At 44.2% G+C, this 16490-nt stretch overlaps 1 protein-coding gene across 1 annotated transcript in view; it reads right to left on the reverse strand.

The window, feature by feature from the left end:
• KCNQ3 (potassium voltage-gated channel subfamily Q member 3) overlaps positions 1-16490 on the reverse strand; it is a 354914-nt gene that overhangs the window by 194319 nt on the left and 144105 nt on the right. The gene's annotated exons all lie outside the window — the stretch shown is intronic.

A 16490-nucleotide genomic window follows, 5' to 3' on the forward strand; every position in this document is an offset into this window, starting at 1 on the left:
ACAATTGTCCGTGAGGCCCTGGGACCTGAGCTTGGCATTGTGCAAATGAACTTTCCAGCAGTACTTTTATGAGGGAAAGCTGTGTGTCTACTCAGGTGGCAGTGAACAAGGCCAACAGCAATCCACATAACCCTGCCTGTTGGCAAATGCTAGCCTAGAAAGGCTCTTCCTGTTTACAGATACATTAAGAGGATAAAATAATGAACACAGAGTCTATGTAGAATACTGCAGTATGAGTGAAACAGAACATTATCTTGAAGTCTTAAAGAGAATACCACTGATAAGAATGTGCTACAGAAACCTGAAGAATAGTTTAGAAACACAGAAAAGGCTTTTGTTTTGCAACATGATAGAGAACCTGGTCTCTGTGAAACCGGAATAAAGTGTTACATGAAGACAGTTTGCAAGGAAAGGAGAACTGGGCATGATAAAAGGCAAATAGCTACATTTAAAAAATGGATGCAAGTTGGTTTTTTTCAATGTTAACATATGGATTCTGGAAGGATATTTTAGAAGACTAACCCACCATGACTTAAATAAACTTTTCAGAAATGCTACAAGGGTTTAAGGTCAGCAAATCATTTAATTATTTGTATCAATAAGACATTTGATCTAAGTAATTATCTTTTCTTGAAAAAAATCTAGGAAACTGACAATGGAAGGTTATTTTGCTGACATGAGGAAATATCTTACTTGTGAGCTATCAGATGGGATCCAACTAATGTCACTGACAAGATAAGGACCTAAATTATTGTTACAGTAATTTATTATCCTTTTGAAAAATATAGTCCGAATAATTAGAACAAGAAATAAGAGTTCTGGCTTTTGCAAAAGCAAAGAGAAATATAACACTGTTTCCAATAATATGACTGTCTACCTCCAGTAACAGAGGTTACATTTACTGAAGGGTCAATAGGCCTAGCCATTGGTTAATACTTCTTAAGTTCCCAGCTGAATCTCCATAGTAACCTTATGAGATAGGTTCTATGATTATACATTCAATGAATAGGTCAGGCAAGTTAAGAACAGAGAGAATGATTTTGCTCAGGATAATACAACAGTAAGTGTAGAGCCAGGTATGTTGGCTCTAAGATCCATTTCTGAATGGGTACTTCCAAGCAAATCAACTGAAACCTGGACAAAATGAACAGCAACACAACCAAACCAAACCAAGCATTATAACGAGTATGGCAAGGCTGTGAAGTGGCTGGATATAAAAGTAAATACTCCCATCACAAACTATTTCCCACATATAAACACTTAGGAAAGGTAAGATTTTTAAAAATTCCATTTATATTAACAAACCAACAACAACAATAACTCCAGCAACCATATGATGAGGGAATAAACATTAAATCATCAGGCCTAGAGGAAGACAGACAAAGGAAAACTATGCTTCAAGAAAAAAAGACTAACTGTAAATACTTTGAGAATGTCCCAGTTAAGTTTAGGCTTCATATAATTCCTAACAAAAACCAAAGATTTTGGTGGAGACATGGGGAAACTGATTCTAAAATGCAACTGAATATATCAAAAGGTTCAGAAAAACAGAGTAATAAGAGGGGCCTTTCGCTAAAATAAAATGACAGTTATTAAGTATCTTTGTTTTTTTTTTTTTTTTTTTTTGAGATGGAGTCTTGCTCTATCGCCAGGCTGGAGGGCAGTGGCGTAATCTTGGCTTATTGCCACCTCCGCCTCCTGGGTTCAAGTGATTCTTCCACCTCAGCCTCCCGAGTAGCTGGGACCACAGGTGTCTGCCACCACGGCTGGCTAATTTTTGTATTTTTAGTAGAGACGGGGTTTCACCATGTTAGCCAGGATGGTCTCAATCTCTTGACCTTGTGATCCACCCACCTCGGCCTCCCAAAGTGCTGGGATTACAGGTGTGAGCCACTGCACCAGCCTTATTAAGTATCTTTAATAACAAGAACAATAAGGTGAATAATTGTATCTGTATAACAGGAATTACTGAGTAAAGGCAATAAAGTAGAATACATGGAAATAGGTCCCAGGAATATAAAATGTAGTTTATGGTGAAGGTAGCAGCACAAGTAAGTGAAGGAATAAGAATGACCCAATAAATGTTTTCCAATATAATTAGCAAAAGTGGCATTTTCTCTAATCCAGATACCAAACTAAGAGTCCTAATAGAGGTTATGATGTTTGAGAGAAGTCTTAAAATATTAGCAGGATTATGTCAAATGAACTAGTAAGGTAACATTCATAATAAGCAGAAAAAATATGCAATGCATGGCATGACAGAAGAAAAAAAAACATAGACATTTGCAAGAAATTGGCTAGATGGTGCGACAGGGAATGGCAAGAAAGAAGACCATAAAGGTAAATTGGACTTACGAAGTTTAGATTCTATCTCACAAGGGAGAACAAACTGCTGAATAATTTTAAGCAGATGAGCAGCATGTTCTGGTTAGTGTTTTAGGAAGATCAGTTATCTGGCAATGTGGAAGAGAGATGGGAGAAAAGAGAGATTGAATATAATTAGGAGGCTGATATAATGAAATTAAGCAACAGGGCGAGGAGAATGTGGGGAAGACAAGAAGCAATGGAGCTGAGAGCTGCTTAGGTAGTAGAACCAAGTAGACTATGGCAACCTGGTACAAGTGAGGTGTGAAAAAAGGTCAGTGTGATAGTGAAGAGGAGGGTAAAGTCTTGATTTCTGGCTGAGAGCAGTAGAGTCATTGCTGGAGATGAATTCGGGGAGCAGAAGGGATAATGATCAGGATATGTTTTATGGATCACGTAGCTGAAGGAGCTGAGCTATGAACTTGGCTTGGGAAAGGAAGAGTGTAAAAGTTCATACTCCCGGGGTTTGATTTGTCCAATGTCTACTTTAAAAGAAAAGGTTAAGTGTTTCTCCCTAGCTCATTTTCCCTTGGGTCAAGATACAGGGTCTCTTCTATAAGTAGTTTCTTCAAATTGAAAGATGACTTTTTTCCTATGACATCCCAGTTTCTGTTTTCCCTTCTGCAAGGGCAATCCACATTCTTTATTTTCCTTGCCTCTGAAGTATTTCTATTAAATTAGCTAATTTATCCTTGAAGTCATATCCTTCACTTTAATAAGAATAAAATGAGGCCACTCTATGTATTATTAAACTTCATTTCAGGCTGATATTGAATTATAAACTAGCTGTAGTTCCTCTCATGTATCACAAGTTATTGCCCTATGATTCATGCTTCTGAATGGTTTTCAATCTTTTGGAGGCAGTAGGGAAACTGTCTTAAAATAGGCTGAATGTAGCACAATGAATATTTTTGAGAAGTCTGTAATTTTGGAAACTTTTATAGAAACATTTTCACTAACAACGACCCTGGAAAAGGGAATCTGCAGTAGGCTTTTAACATGTGAGATATTGTTTGTTTCTTTGCTTATTTTCTTTTCCTGAATGCAGTGGTATTTTAAAGGGCCACATTTATCACCAGATAAGGCACTGTGATTAAACCGGACCCTTTTATCCAAACCCTAAGATCTCAGTGGTGCACTGTGGCATAAGCTCTCTTGACATCATTCTGTCCTGAAGGATTACATATAAATGTTCAACTTGCCTCTTCTCCCCTGAAGAGTTCCTGTCTTCTCCCCTTCTGAGTCACTCTGTCACAAATTACTCACCACCTCACAGAGTGACGTGTTAAGAAGTCCCTAAAGCCAGACAGACCTGGTTAGAACACCGGTTCTGCCACTTCTTTAGCTCTACAACTTGGGGCAAGTTCCTGAGGTCCCCAAGCTTCTGATTTCTCATTAGTGAAGCAGGAAAAACAGAAGTTCCTTCACTATGGGCCACTGTGAGGCGCAGTGTGTGATCCTGGAGAAGCACTAGTACTGCATCCAGCCCAGAGTGATGGTGAAATTCTGCACACATATGCATGGAATCACTAAGGCCGGGATCAAGCGGTGCTGCAGCCTAGCTGTGCAGACTTGGGCGAGTCATCTACCCTCTCCCAAGAGGTCACCAGTTGTTTTCCTCAATTCAGTTCCTTTGCCTTTAAGCTAATAATAATTAACAACTGGCATTTCTATGTGCCAGACACTGCTAAGCACTTCACATATGTGAATTCTCCAAATATAGTCAATGAAAATTTCCCCCTGACTGGGCACAGTGGCTCACTCCTGTAATCCCAGCACTTTGACAGGCCAAGGCAGGTGGATCACAAAGTCAGGAGTTCAAGACCAACCTGGCCAACATGGTGAAACCACATCTCTACTAAACATACAAAAATTAGCTGGGCGTGGTGGTGGGTGCCTGTAGCATCAGCTCCTCGGGAGGCTGAGGCAGAAGAATCACCTGAACCCAGGAGGCTGAGGTTGCAGTGAGCTGAGACCGCACCATTGCATTCCAGCCTGGGTAACACAGCGAGACTCTATCTCAAAAAAAAAAAAGAAAATTTCTTCCTAATTCTGGTAGTAATTGGCTTATCACTTTTGGTTTTCGGCATATCTATTGACATTTTGGCTTCTTCCCGTGTCATTGGTGGTATTTTAATGAGAAGTAGAAGGACCCTGCTAGAAAGAAATCATTTTAACCTTTCTGCTCCTTAAGGACAATTTACACATCTGTCTTCTGATTCTGTTTGCTCATTTTTACAATAAATTAGTAACCAGAGGCCAAGCTCTTTTCTCAGTTTCCAAATTATTTGGTGGTGCCTTTTTGTTATCATGCCCTACTGAAGAAATTGATATGAAATGGCTTATGTAGAGCACCAAATAAACTCTTTGACCTATTGTAACTGTGCAATAAAGGTTATTGGAATAAGCAAATCACTTGAATTTACCAGGCTTGTTAAAACAGTGGTAAGGTGACTCTGACACCATTTGTTTATAGTGAACCTCTGCTACTTCCCGGTGGCCACCTATATTTTTTTCTAAAATATGCCTAAAACCCATCACTTTAATAAACCACACAGAAATTTTCAAGGAATTCATTTCAAAGTGTATTTGGATGTAGTTTGGCAAATTTGCTTTTAATCCTTTATAAAACAGAGACCACTCAGCTCACATATCACTGTTATGATTCCAAATGTTCTAGAGGGTAGAGTGATGCGTTTGACTTCAACACATTTAAGATGTTCAGCTGTGAAGGCCTCCAGTCACCTGTGATGCCCAATCCTACTTTGAGAAGCACCTGTGCTCTTTGATGGCTCATTTTACAGGGAGGGAAACATCATCTCAGCCAGTCACAGAAGTGGAAGTCCAGCCCAGGCAATGGGGCTTGTCCTCTGCTGCCCACCCCACCTCTCCTCCTGTAGGTCACCCCTGCCCAGGTCCTCCCTCTGGTGATCCTGGTGGGGCACTTTGCCCCGCACTCCTGCACTCCTCGTGGAGATAGGAGTGAGAGGAGCCTTAAGAAGCCGTGGTCAACAGATTCACGCTCAGAGAGAGAGAAACCTACAATGGAAAGGGTGAGCTGGGGGATCTTTATGTTAAATGGAGATTGGCCTGAGGTTGCACAGCTATTCACACAGACCAGTGGCTGATAACTATGACGGGCAGCCACCAAGCAGTAAAACAGCAGTGAAAGCATCCTGGGTCTGCACACCAGTCCCAGTAAAGCAGCAGCCACCCAGGGATCTGAGCAGGGATCATTCCCACTCCTCTGCTCAGTGTCCTCCCCTGAATATGGGGTACACGGAGATGTATTAAATTGCTTTGAACTCAGTCACATTCTGGGGCCAGTAGATCTATTCATAGGGTAACCTATTTATATGAGGGGTCTGGCTTTCCTTTGAAAGGGTGTGATATAAAGTCTCCTCTTATGATGTAATTGGATTGAAGTTGCAAAGAAAGTTGATTTAAAACAATACATAGGCCGGACACGGTGGCTCAAGCCTGTAATCCCAGCACTTTGGGAGGCCGAGGTGGACAGATCATGAGGTCAAGATCGAGACTATCCTGGCCACCATGGTGAAACCCTGTCTCTACTAAAAATACAAAAAAAATTTAGCTGGGCGTGGTGGCGTGCACCTGTAGTCCCAGCTACCTGGGAGGCTGAGGCAGGAGAATTGCTTGAACCCGGGAGGCGGAGATTGCAGTGAGCCAAGATCGCACCACTGCACTCCAGCCTGGCACCTGGTGACAAAGCGAGACTCTGTCTCAAAAAAAAAATACATAAAGCAATTAATAAAACAGTTCGTGCCTAAACAAAGCCAAGCTGGTGACGAGGTATCTGACCAACCAACAACTGGCGAAGTTTAAAAGATATCTAGGGCCCATCCAAGTTTAATATTTCACAGCTCAGAGCTCTCTCTGAGACAGCTGGGATTCGAACTCTCACAGAGGCCTCCTGTTTGTCAGACTTTGTAATTAAAGGGATGGAGATTTCTCCTGTCTTTGTCGGCTTCTTCATCCCAGCTCTGTGTTTGTGAAATCCTTGTCATGCAATTACTAGTTGATTCTTTTAGCTGCCATGTGGTGAGGAGGATTTCTTGTGTGTGATCCTTGCTATGTGGTGTTTCAGCTTGATTGTCAGTGATGCCGGAAGGTGCCTCATTTTCTGGGGCACACTTATGGATGTAGTTCAGTGGGTTTGGGGTGCTGGTCCCAAAATGGAATTACCATCATATCAAAATGTCAAAAGGAAGGGAATGGATGGGATGTGTTCACTCGCTGAGCAATGTGCTGAGTGCCAACTCTATGGGAAACACTCGGTATTATGGGACTGTCAGTCGACCCCAAATCCATTGTCCTCAGGAATTTTTATCTCTAAAGGTGCCTAGATCCCATGACCTTGGAGAAGTACCTTGAAATGGCCACAGACCAACTGGGATTTGAGAGCAGGAAGCTGCCAAAGGTTGGAGACCTAAAAAGTATTAACTTCTGAAGACTAAGGGGGAAGATTTCAGGAAGACTGCACTAGAGCAGGGTAGAAGTATGACCCAATAATGTGGGCTCCGAGAGAATTTAAAAAGTGGGATAAATCAAGGCAATTCAGAAGTTGGGAAAAGTAAGTGAAAGGGCATGTCTGGGGAAAAGGAGGGCATGTTAAGGGAGTGATAGCATTTCTCAGTGGATCCCCGCATCAGGAAATACAGCAACAACAGTCACTTCTGTCCATCAAATTGCACAAATAAAATATTCTGGGGGCAAACTGAGGCCCAGAGAGATTGAATAACTTGTTTAAGCTCAGATTACTCATGTGACCCAATGGGAATTTGACCCCAGGTTTTTTTCTATTCCCACAGCGATGCCTGTTTCTGAACAGACTCAATTCACCCTCTATAGGACTCTCTGAAGGCAAGGATTGTGGGCTTATTCTTCTTGTCTTCCAGCACTGGCAGGCTCAGTACTTATTTGTTAAGTGAAGTGAAATAATAAATCTACACGCAGGCGCCTTTAGAACAAGCCTGGGTTCAGAGCAGGGACCAAAGGCAGATTTCTCAATTATCTGAGACAGGCTGCCAAAGACTCTGCAGACCCCGAGGTTGGGCTGACCCTGGTCTGATGGCCCCTGGAATAAAAGAGTCATCGAGCTGCCACAGCGAAGCAGCAGCACCGCTGGATGATGTGATGGATGACGGCCACAAGTCCCTCTGGACTCTTGCATCCTCTCCCGCCCATCTATAATCCTTGGATCACTGACGCAGCATGATGTAATGGACTTTCCATCACTCTAATAGTCTGGCCTGTCAGTGTGGATTTATCTCAACATGTATAGGGACATGGGGCCTGAAGCCTATTCAAGACTATATGACGGAAGAGCTTAAGCAAAATGAAGAGTCTACTATTACTATGGCAGACCTCAATCTAACCTTCTCAGTTCCCCAGATGAACCCCTTCCCAATCCCCTCAGCACCTTGGACAAACTTGAGTCCCTTCTTGAACTACATGTTGAAGGAATCAATGAAATAAAAAAATGAATAAATGCTAAATATGATTTCCCATAAACCCATAGATTTTATTTACAGTAATAGGTGGTACACACAGCTGTCAATTTTGAAAGTAGTTCTTTAAAAAACTAGTATGTGGTTGGATCTGTATAGTTTCCAGTTTCCACAGGATTTTCATTTATTTTAACTGGTCATTAAGACTGTGGGCTCTGGAGGCCAAATGTGAAGGGTAGAATACCAGGCTTATAATTTACCAGATATGCAACCCTGCAAAAGCTACTAAGCTCTTAGACCTCAGTTTATCCATCTGTGAAATGGAGCTGAGGCAAGAAATAACAGACATAACATAGGTAAACAGCACAATCTTCACCTCCTTATCTGAATTCTGGCCTTGTATGGAGATGGCCATTTTGCCAATAAAGCAACTGAAGCTCAGGGGGAAGGACTATTTTATTTGCCAAAGGTAAGTATCATCAAAACCCAGGACAGCTAGCTCACCACCATCCACCAGCCAGAGCCACTTCCAGCCTGAAAGGTTCCCAAATTCTCTGTGATCCAGGTAATTCTCCCTGACCCTATTACCCCCATTCAATTCTGAGGGCTATAAACAGCTCCCACTCTCCTCAGAGGAGAAGCTGGAACTTGATCTTCTGGAAGGAAATCTAATACATACTGACAGCCCCACTTGCTCAGAGACAGAGCCCCTGAAATTACATTTAACACCAAGCAGAAAAGGGAAGGAAGGGCAGGCTTAATGAATCCAACGCTGCTGTTATTTATAACAGAAGAGAAAACGAATGCTGGTGCCTGATCACGTTTGCCACTTATCAGCACCTCTGTCCACACCCGCAAAAGCCCTGTATTCACAGGCAATGGTGAGAACCTCTTTTTCACCCACAGTCTTTCTCGTCAGTGTTTTTCTACCTGCCCACTAGAATCACCTGGGTGACCTCTAAAAAACACATAAGTAAGCAGAGGTACATGAAACCTACCTATAGAGAGTTCATATTCAAGCCGTCTAAGACAGCACCTAGCCTCCATTGCTTTTTGAAAGCTCCCAGGTGATTTGAATGCACAGCCCAGGCTGAGACCACAGTTGTAGGTTGCGATTACTGAGCAGTTGGCTGGTTTGGGACATAAAGTCATCCCGTGTTGTAGAAAGTCCATTTCAGATGGAATTAATCACAGAAACTCGTGATGCCCAATCATAAGGTGGTGTTTCCCAAACCGATCCCCCACCCCCTCCCAGTTCCTGCCAGGTTCTCAGTACCCTACTAAAATCTGGCTAAAGCCCTCCATTTTGCCTGAATAAAACCTAGCCTTGGCACAGCCATCTCACCCTGCTAACACCAAGCTATGCCACCAGCATATTGCCGAAGCCCTTGGATACTACGAACGCTATTTTCTCCTCCAACCTACAACCTGACATAGAATACACACCTGAAACTTGCTTCCTCCCTCTGCTTCCTCCTTGAGGTCCTGGACTGCCTGTGCCTGTGCCACCACCATGGGCCTCCTGCTTCTATTTGCTCTCCCTTCCCACACAGACACACAAGGATGCTTCTAAGAAGTAGCAAAGCCTACTGGGTCATTTCCTGATTGGACTCTGATTCACATAGGATAAAATGCAAATTTCTCAGCAAAGCGCTTCACATTTTCACCTAGTTTCCTAACCAAATTTTTCTGGGGATTCTCCATGTGATTTATACCCTAGCCAAACTCAGATCTACGTTGCATTTCCAGAACATACCAGTCACCACCCTGCACTTTGGCCCAGGCTGTTCTTTTCACCAAATATGCCGTCCACACCAGTGCACTCGGAGAAATCTGACTTGTCCTTTAAGACCTCTGTCTCCTCCGGGCTCACCTCCCCACCTGTGCCAGCTGGGCCTTGGGCTGAGTCTCTTCCAGCATTACCGCTCAGTCCTCCCTACCACCTAATGGAAGAGGAGGAGCTATTTTCATGCCCACATGAGTAGAGTTTTTTTAAAGCACATTTTCTTGACAATGGCTTAGATGTGGCCTGGGGACAAGGTGTGTCAGGAGAAGGAGAGCTGAGAAGAGAGGTGAAAGAAGAAGGGCAGAGAGAGATGAGACAGTTAAGTCATGTGACGGGTAAGAGGGCAAAGGGCTAAGAAAGAGAGTTTAGCTAGTAATTCTTCGTGATGTATTCACTGAATAACAGAGGCCAATTAATCAGTTTGAATCATTTGCTGTTTAGTGCTTGCTTGACTTCTCTCATCTCTCCTAATCCCCCAAACTCTGAGAAAAGGTGACTCTACATGCAAATGCCCTGAGAGACAGCAATTTGGAAAGAAATCAATGCAAGTGGCTTGGGAGGACATCCCTGTTGGCTCAGAGCAGAGGGATGAACAGGAACAGCAGGAAAGGCAGGACTGAGATGCAGAATTTACTAGGGCAGGAAACTCAGAGCCCACTGACATGGAGAAGCCCATCTTTTCTCTACCCCACACCTCCCGAGCTGCAAGGAAATCGGCAGAATTAAAAAATAGCCTGCTGGCGTTCCCAGCATGTGTGCATATGTGGAATAAAGAGAGGGAGCTCCTACCTTTTATTTAAATCTCAAAGATGGAGTGACCTCAACAGGTACTTGGCTGATCTGCCAAAGCATGATTACCACACAGATCAGGCTTTCAGACAGGCGAAACTGGGCAGGCAGACAAACGTGCCTCCTATTCACCTGTTCAGCTCAAATATGTTTGCATGGGAATCTTGGGGCAGAAAGCTTTGTCATCATCCCTCATATGTCAGCTCAAGACTATACAGGTTTCTAAGCCTCCAAATAACCAATGAAAAGCAATCACGTCATGAAGGCCTTTGAACACAGTTGGTGATGACCCATCTGAGAACAGAGAGCTCCAAAATAATTACATTTCCCCATGCAGCCCCTAGAAAAGTACCCACTGCACCACTTACAAGGTTATTGGGTTGGTGCTGAGTCGAACATGTTGGGTCCTTTGTTTCAAAGAGCAGTGATTACGTTTGCAAGACACCAAGTACTCCCAGCAGTGCTCCAGCTGGACATGCTTCCCTGCCCGTCACAGATGGGGGAGGCTTCCTCCAACCCCAGGAAGCAGGGGAGGCGGTTCACATTTTCAGGAGACCCTATGCTAAGTACTGAGTCACACACTCTTTATTAACAGCTCAGTGCCCTCTGCCTTCTTCCTCCCGAGCCAAATCCTGATTATGATCACTTAAAGATGGGCAGAGGATGAGGAAGAGATCTCCTGACCTCAGGATAGGGGACTTTAGCCCGACTGGTCCAATCCAAGGGGCTTGTGGGCCAGATCCAACCAATCTAGTCTGCCACCTGCCATTTGTAAAATTTTACTGGAAGACGGCCATGCCATTCATTTACAGATTGTCTGTGGCTGAGTTCATGCCACGATGGCAGCTCTGTATAGCTGTGATACAGGCTGTACGTGGCCCACAAAGCCTAAAATATTTACTTATTCTTTGATCGTTTACAGGAAACATTTACTGACCTTTGATATGACTTGACGTGTCCCAAATTGTATTGCTTTCCCTCCAAAACCTGCTTCTGGCATGTTTTAGGAAATGGTGTGGAGCTAACTTGCTGTTGAACCAGGATTGGGCTTATTGCTCGTTTCTGTCCTCTCCCTCACTTCCCATTTCCATTAAGGCACTGTGTCAACTGACTCTGTACCAACATTTGTGTTTCTACTATCTGTCACCTTCTTTCACCCCCTGCTCTAGTCGAGTTGAATTCTGTTCCCATTCTCAGGTAAGCCATTAAGACAACTGTGTCTCTCAGCCTTGTTCACCTCAATTCCACTTCCCCTCTCCTGCAGACGTAGTCTTTTGAAAAACAAACCTGATTTTGTTGTTTACTCTTATGATACTTAATTTGCTTTCATCACCTACAAAAGGAAGTACACGTTCTTGACCGTGGAAATCAAGACCCTTCAGTCTGACCCTTGACAATCTCTTCAGTCTCCTCTTCCATAACTACTCTTTTTTTTTTTTTTTCCCTGAGACAGCGTTTTGCTCTTGTTGCCCATGCTGGAGTGTAATGGTACAATCTCAGCTCACTTCAGTCTTGGCCTCCTGGTTCAAGCAATTCTCCTGGCTCAACCTCCTGAGTAGCTGACATTACAGGCACCCGCCATCACACATGGCTAATTTTTTATTTTTTGTGGAGACTGGGATTCACCATGTTGGTCAGGCTGGTCTCGAACTCCTGACCTCAGGTGATCTGCTTGCCTTGGCCTCCCAAAGAGCTGGGATTGCAGGTGTGAGCCACTGCGCCTGGCTCCCATGGCTACTTCTACATCAACAGTGTGTGGTTCAGAAATTCCACACGGCTTACAGTTTCTCTGAAGTCATCATACTGTTTCATGCCTCCATATCCTAGCTCTTTCTGCTGTTCCCTCCATTTGTAATTCCCTCTGGGTATTTTCCATCTGAAACATCCTTCATGCCTTTCAATCCCATGTTCCAATGTCAACTCAATTCTAGGAAGCTTTCCCAGATGTCTTGTCCCATCAGCATGGTCAATTCACCTCTTCTCCTCCTCTAGCTTACACATGCTTCAGTTTTTGTACCTTTGCTTCATTCTAACGTCTTTCCTTGGATTCTCTCTTCTCAGCAAAACTAGAGAATTATTGAGAGCAGGAACCCTATTTACACGTCTCTGTATCCTTAATCTCTAAGCACAACATCTAAACATCAGTAGCTTTTTGTTAATTAAGTCAATAAATGTGTGAATAAACAAATGGGTGAATGAAGACACAGCCATTATCCCCATGTTGCCACCTAAGAAAACTCCACTCTCACCCTTTCTTTACCCCAGTAACTTGTCTCTAAGGAATAATCACACTTAGAAGAAAAGAGGAGTGGACACAGTTTATGAGGATTAAGGGTAATGACCAAACAGAATTTCCCTTTCCATTAAGCAACCATTTATTGAGCACCTACAGTGTGCCAAGCATTGTACCAAATTCTTTACATAAAATTATCTGAAATCATTGCATGGGGAGGGTAAGAACGATAAGTAGATCAGCCCCATTTTTATAGGATAAGGCTAGATAGCAACCTCCCAGGGTCTCCCAGTGGGCCAGTGATGGCTCCAAAGGTGGAACCCGGCTCTGCTGGCTCCAGAGCCCAGCAGTTGCCATCATAATGTGCTGCTTCCTGAGCTTTCCTGCAACTGAGCTCCACTGAGTTCCACCTGTTATTTAATTTTGTGTGAAGCAAAGTTAGAGGCTTGCCAGTTAGAGGCTGAACAAACCCAGAATAATTCTGTATTCACTGTCCTAGTTAGTTTTTTTTTTTCTTTAGAAAAAATAAATCAGGGCAGCGTGTTCCCTGGCCACATTCCCACTGTTTCCAGGATTGCCACACAACACAGCTCGGTAGAAGCCCAGGAGTGGGCCCAGCTGATGCCCACACAGTGACAGGCTTTCTTGAGCCTTGTCCTGGGGTCCTGGAGGTGCAGATGGGGACAGTCAGTCAATAAAAGGAAAGAAAACCACCTAATTGTGAGAGCTGCAGATGGATTTCATAAAACGTTGGAATCAAGGGATGCAGGGGAGTGAAGTGTGCTGGGGTCAAGAAAGCTAGGATCTGTCCAGGGTCAAATATAGACTTGGGACACTGGTCAAGACCTTTCCATTTCTGGGCCTCTGATCCGCACCTGAAAAAGAGATGACTGTCTGGTGTCATGCGCTGAATGGTGCCCCCTCAAATTAATATGTTGAAGTCCTAACCCCCGGGACCTCAGAATGTGACTATATCTAGAGATAGGGTTTCTAAAGACGTCATTAAGTTAAAATGAGTTCATTAGGGTGACCTGCTCCCATATGACTGGTGTCCTTGTAAGAAGATATTTGAACACAGACATGAATAGAGGAAAGAAAATGTGAAGACACAGGGAGAAGACAGCCATCTACAAGGCAAGGAGAGAGACCCCAGAAAAACCACCCTGTTGACACCCTTGATCTGGGAATTTTAGCCTTCAAAACTGTGGGAAAATACATTTCCATGTTGAACTCACCCAGTGTGTAGTACTTTGTTATGGCAGCCCTAGCAAACTAATGCAGCTGGATGCATTAGACATCTAGCTTCTGCTCCCACTACGGCACCCAAGTGGATGTGTCTGATTCTGGGATCTCAACTGGAGAGAAGAGGATCATGAAAGGCAAAAAAAGGCAGTCAAATACAGAACTGAGACTATTTAGGCCAGAGAAGAGAAAATTCTGAAAGAACAACCTTTCCTTCATATGTCCCATGTAAAAGGGACAACATTTGTTGGGCTTTGTGGGAGGCAACTGGCCACCCTGAATGGAAGTAGCAGAGACACATATCTCAGCAGGAGGTTGAAATGTGCATTACTTTAAGCTTCCTGTCTCTGGGGGCATTGAAGCAAAAACCCAAAGACAATGTAAAAGCTGATGCTGAGGGCTCCAGCCGTGTCATGGCAGAAGGAGGAAATACCAGGAGTGCAGAAGGTGGTGTGACATACAAAATAACTTTGCAAAGCTTCCTCAATCAGGACAGAGGCTTCCAAATAAAGGCATAGGGTTCCATGCCTGGAGGTCATCAGGCAGGGTTCCAAGGCCACCACTAGCAGGGCTAGTGGAGATTCTGACTCTTGGCCAAAGCCTGGAACTTCATCTATCAGACAAATCTTTTGAGTGTCCATTGTGTGTTAGGCACTGTGCAAGGGAAGGAAGATCCAATCCCTGCCCCCAGGCAGTTAATATTCACTCCCTCATCCACCGCTACGATTTGAATGTGTCTCCACCGAAGTTCATGTTGAAATTTAAGCCCTAATGCAATGTATTAAGGGGTGATTGCATCATGAAGGTTCCACTCTCTTGAATTGGATTAATACCCTGATTAAAGGGCTCAAGGTTGAAGGGAACTATCTCTTGATCTCTTCCATCCCCACTGCCAGGTAAGGACACAGTGCTCCTTCCCTCCAGAGGACTCAACAACAAGGCACCATCTTGCAAGAAGAGCCTAGCCTTCACAAGGCACCAATCCTGCCCATGACTCGACTTGCGTTTCCAGCCTCTAGAACCATGAGAAATAAAGTTATGTTCTTTATAAATTACCTGGTCCCAGGTATTTTGTTATAGCAGCACCGAGGGACCGAGATACCCACTCATTCAGTCATTCATTCATTCATTTACTCATTTGCCTTATCAAAGAACCTTCCCTAACCAACTCACCTAAAATAGCAACTGTCAGTCCTCTTTCCCTGTTTTATTTTCCACCCTAACACCTCCAGCCTCCAGCCATATTCTATATTTACTGCTCTTGTGTTAATCCCCTTCACTGAAATAAAACTACCAAGACAAAGGAGGCTTGTCTGTTTTATTCATTGCTATACCCTAGAGCTTAGAAAGTCAGTAAATAGTTGATTCTGACTATGTGCAAGGCATGGAGGCAGGTGCTGAAAAATCAAAGGCGAATTTGACAGATTTGGTCCTTGTTTTATAGTCTTTAACACATGCAGGATCTCATGTGTGAGAAGAAACATGCAACCAGAGAAAACTGAGAAAACAGAAAGAGCTAACAGGGACTGAGGGAAGCACTCTAAGATCAGGCACTCTAAGACCTTTTTGACTTTATTTCTTTGAATTCCCATAGCATCTCTATGAAGTTAGATGATCTCATTATTCCTATTGTACAGATGAAAAAAACTGAGGCTCAGAGATTTCAAGTACCCTGCCTCAAACGACACGATAACAGGGTTTGATCCCAGATCTGTAGGTATCAGAGGATGGCCCTTGAGTCTGGGTACTCAGGAACCTGTCCTAGCTCTGGCTTTTGGGGTTCCACTAGGACCCTCATTCAGCCGTGCCCATCTGCACAGGTGAAGGGATGTGCCTACTTGGAGCCCATGTGCCCCCTGCTGTCCCACAACTGAGCATCCAGGACCATGCAATTCCCTGCCTGACACCCCAAGCACCTGCTGGGCTCCATGGGTTTCATCGTGTTCTCTGTTCCTAGAAAAACCCAGGACCTGTATGAGCACAAGGAGGCCTAAGGGGAAACCCCGGGTGCTGTTTTATGGGGGGGTGAAAGGAGCTTAGATGTATGGGCCGGGGGTTCACAGCAAGCATGTACACAAAGCCCTCATGGTGTGGGCAGGAAAAGGGAAACCTGGGGTGCAGAAAGCCCCACCTGTACTTGTACTACAGCTCCCCACTCACAGAAATTAGGGGAAGGCATCTCTGTGGGATCTAGGGCCTGGAGCATCTCCAGACTCTATCCCACAAGCACCATGTCCCATCGACCCCAGAGCCAGCATGGGGGCATGGGTGAGCAGGATGCCTGCTCTCTGCACTCACACAGAATGGCTGGGCTGTGCCATGTTCACCCGAACCAGAGAGGGAAGGCACTGAACCCAGGTGGCTTGGAGGAGGAGCCCACAGCATCAAGGCAAACACCCAGGAATGGGAGAGTGACATAGGCCTGGGCTTCCCATCAGCTGACCCTCAGGACCCATTGCCTGCACACTTCCCAACTCACCGCACCCCACTCAGTCTAACCAGGCTCCCTGCTGCAGGGGACAACAGCCCCCCAGCGTCATAGTCATGCTGCCTAAGAGTGGGGATAGAGGGGCAACTGGACTGACCCTATATAAAAGAGAACCAA

Source organism: Aotus nancymaae, unplaced genomic scaffold (genome assembly GCF_030222135.1).
Source record: "Aotus nancymaae isolate 86718 unplaced genomic scaffold, 86718_ANA_hifiasm-v0.15.2.pri h1tg000036l, whole genome shotgun sequence".
In the NCBI taxonomy this organism is placed as follows: domain Eukaryota; kingdom Metazoa; phylum Chordata; class Mammalia; order Primates; family Aotidae; genus Aotus; species Aotus nancymaae.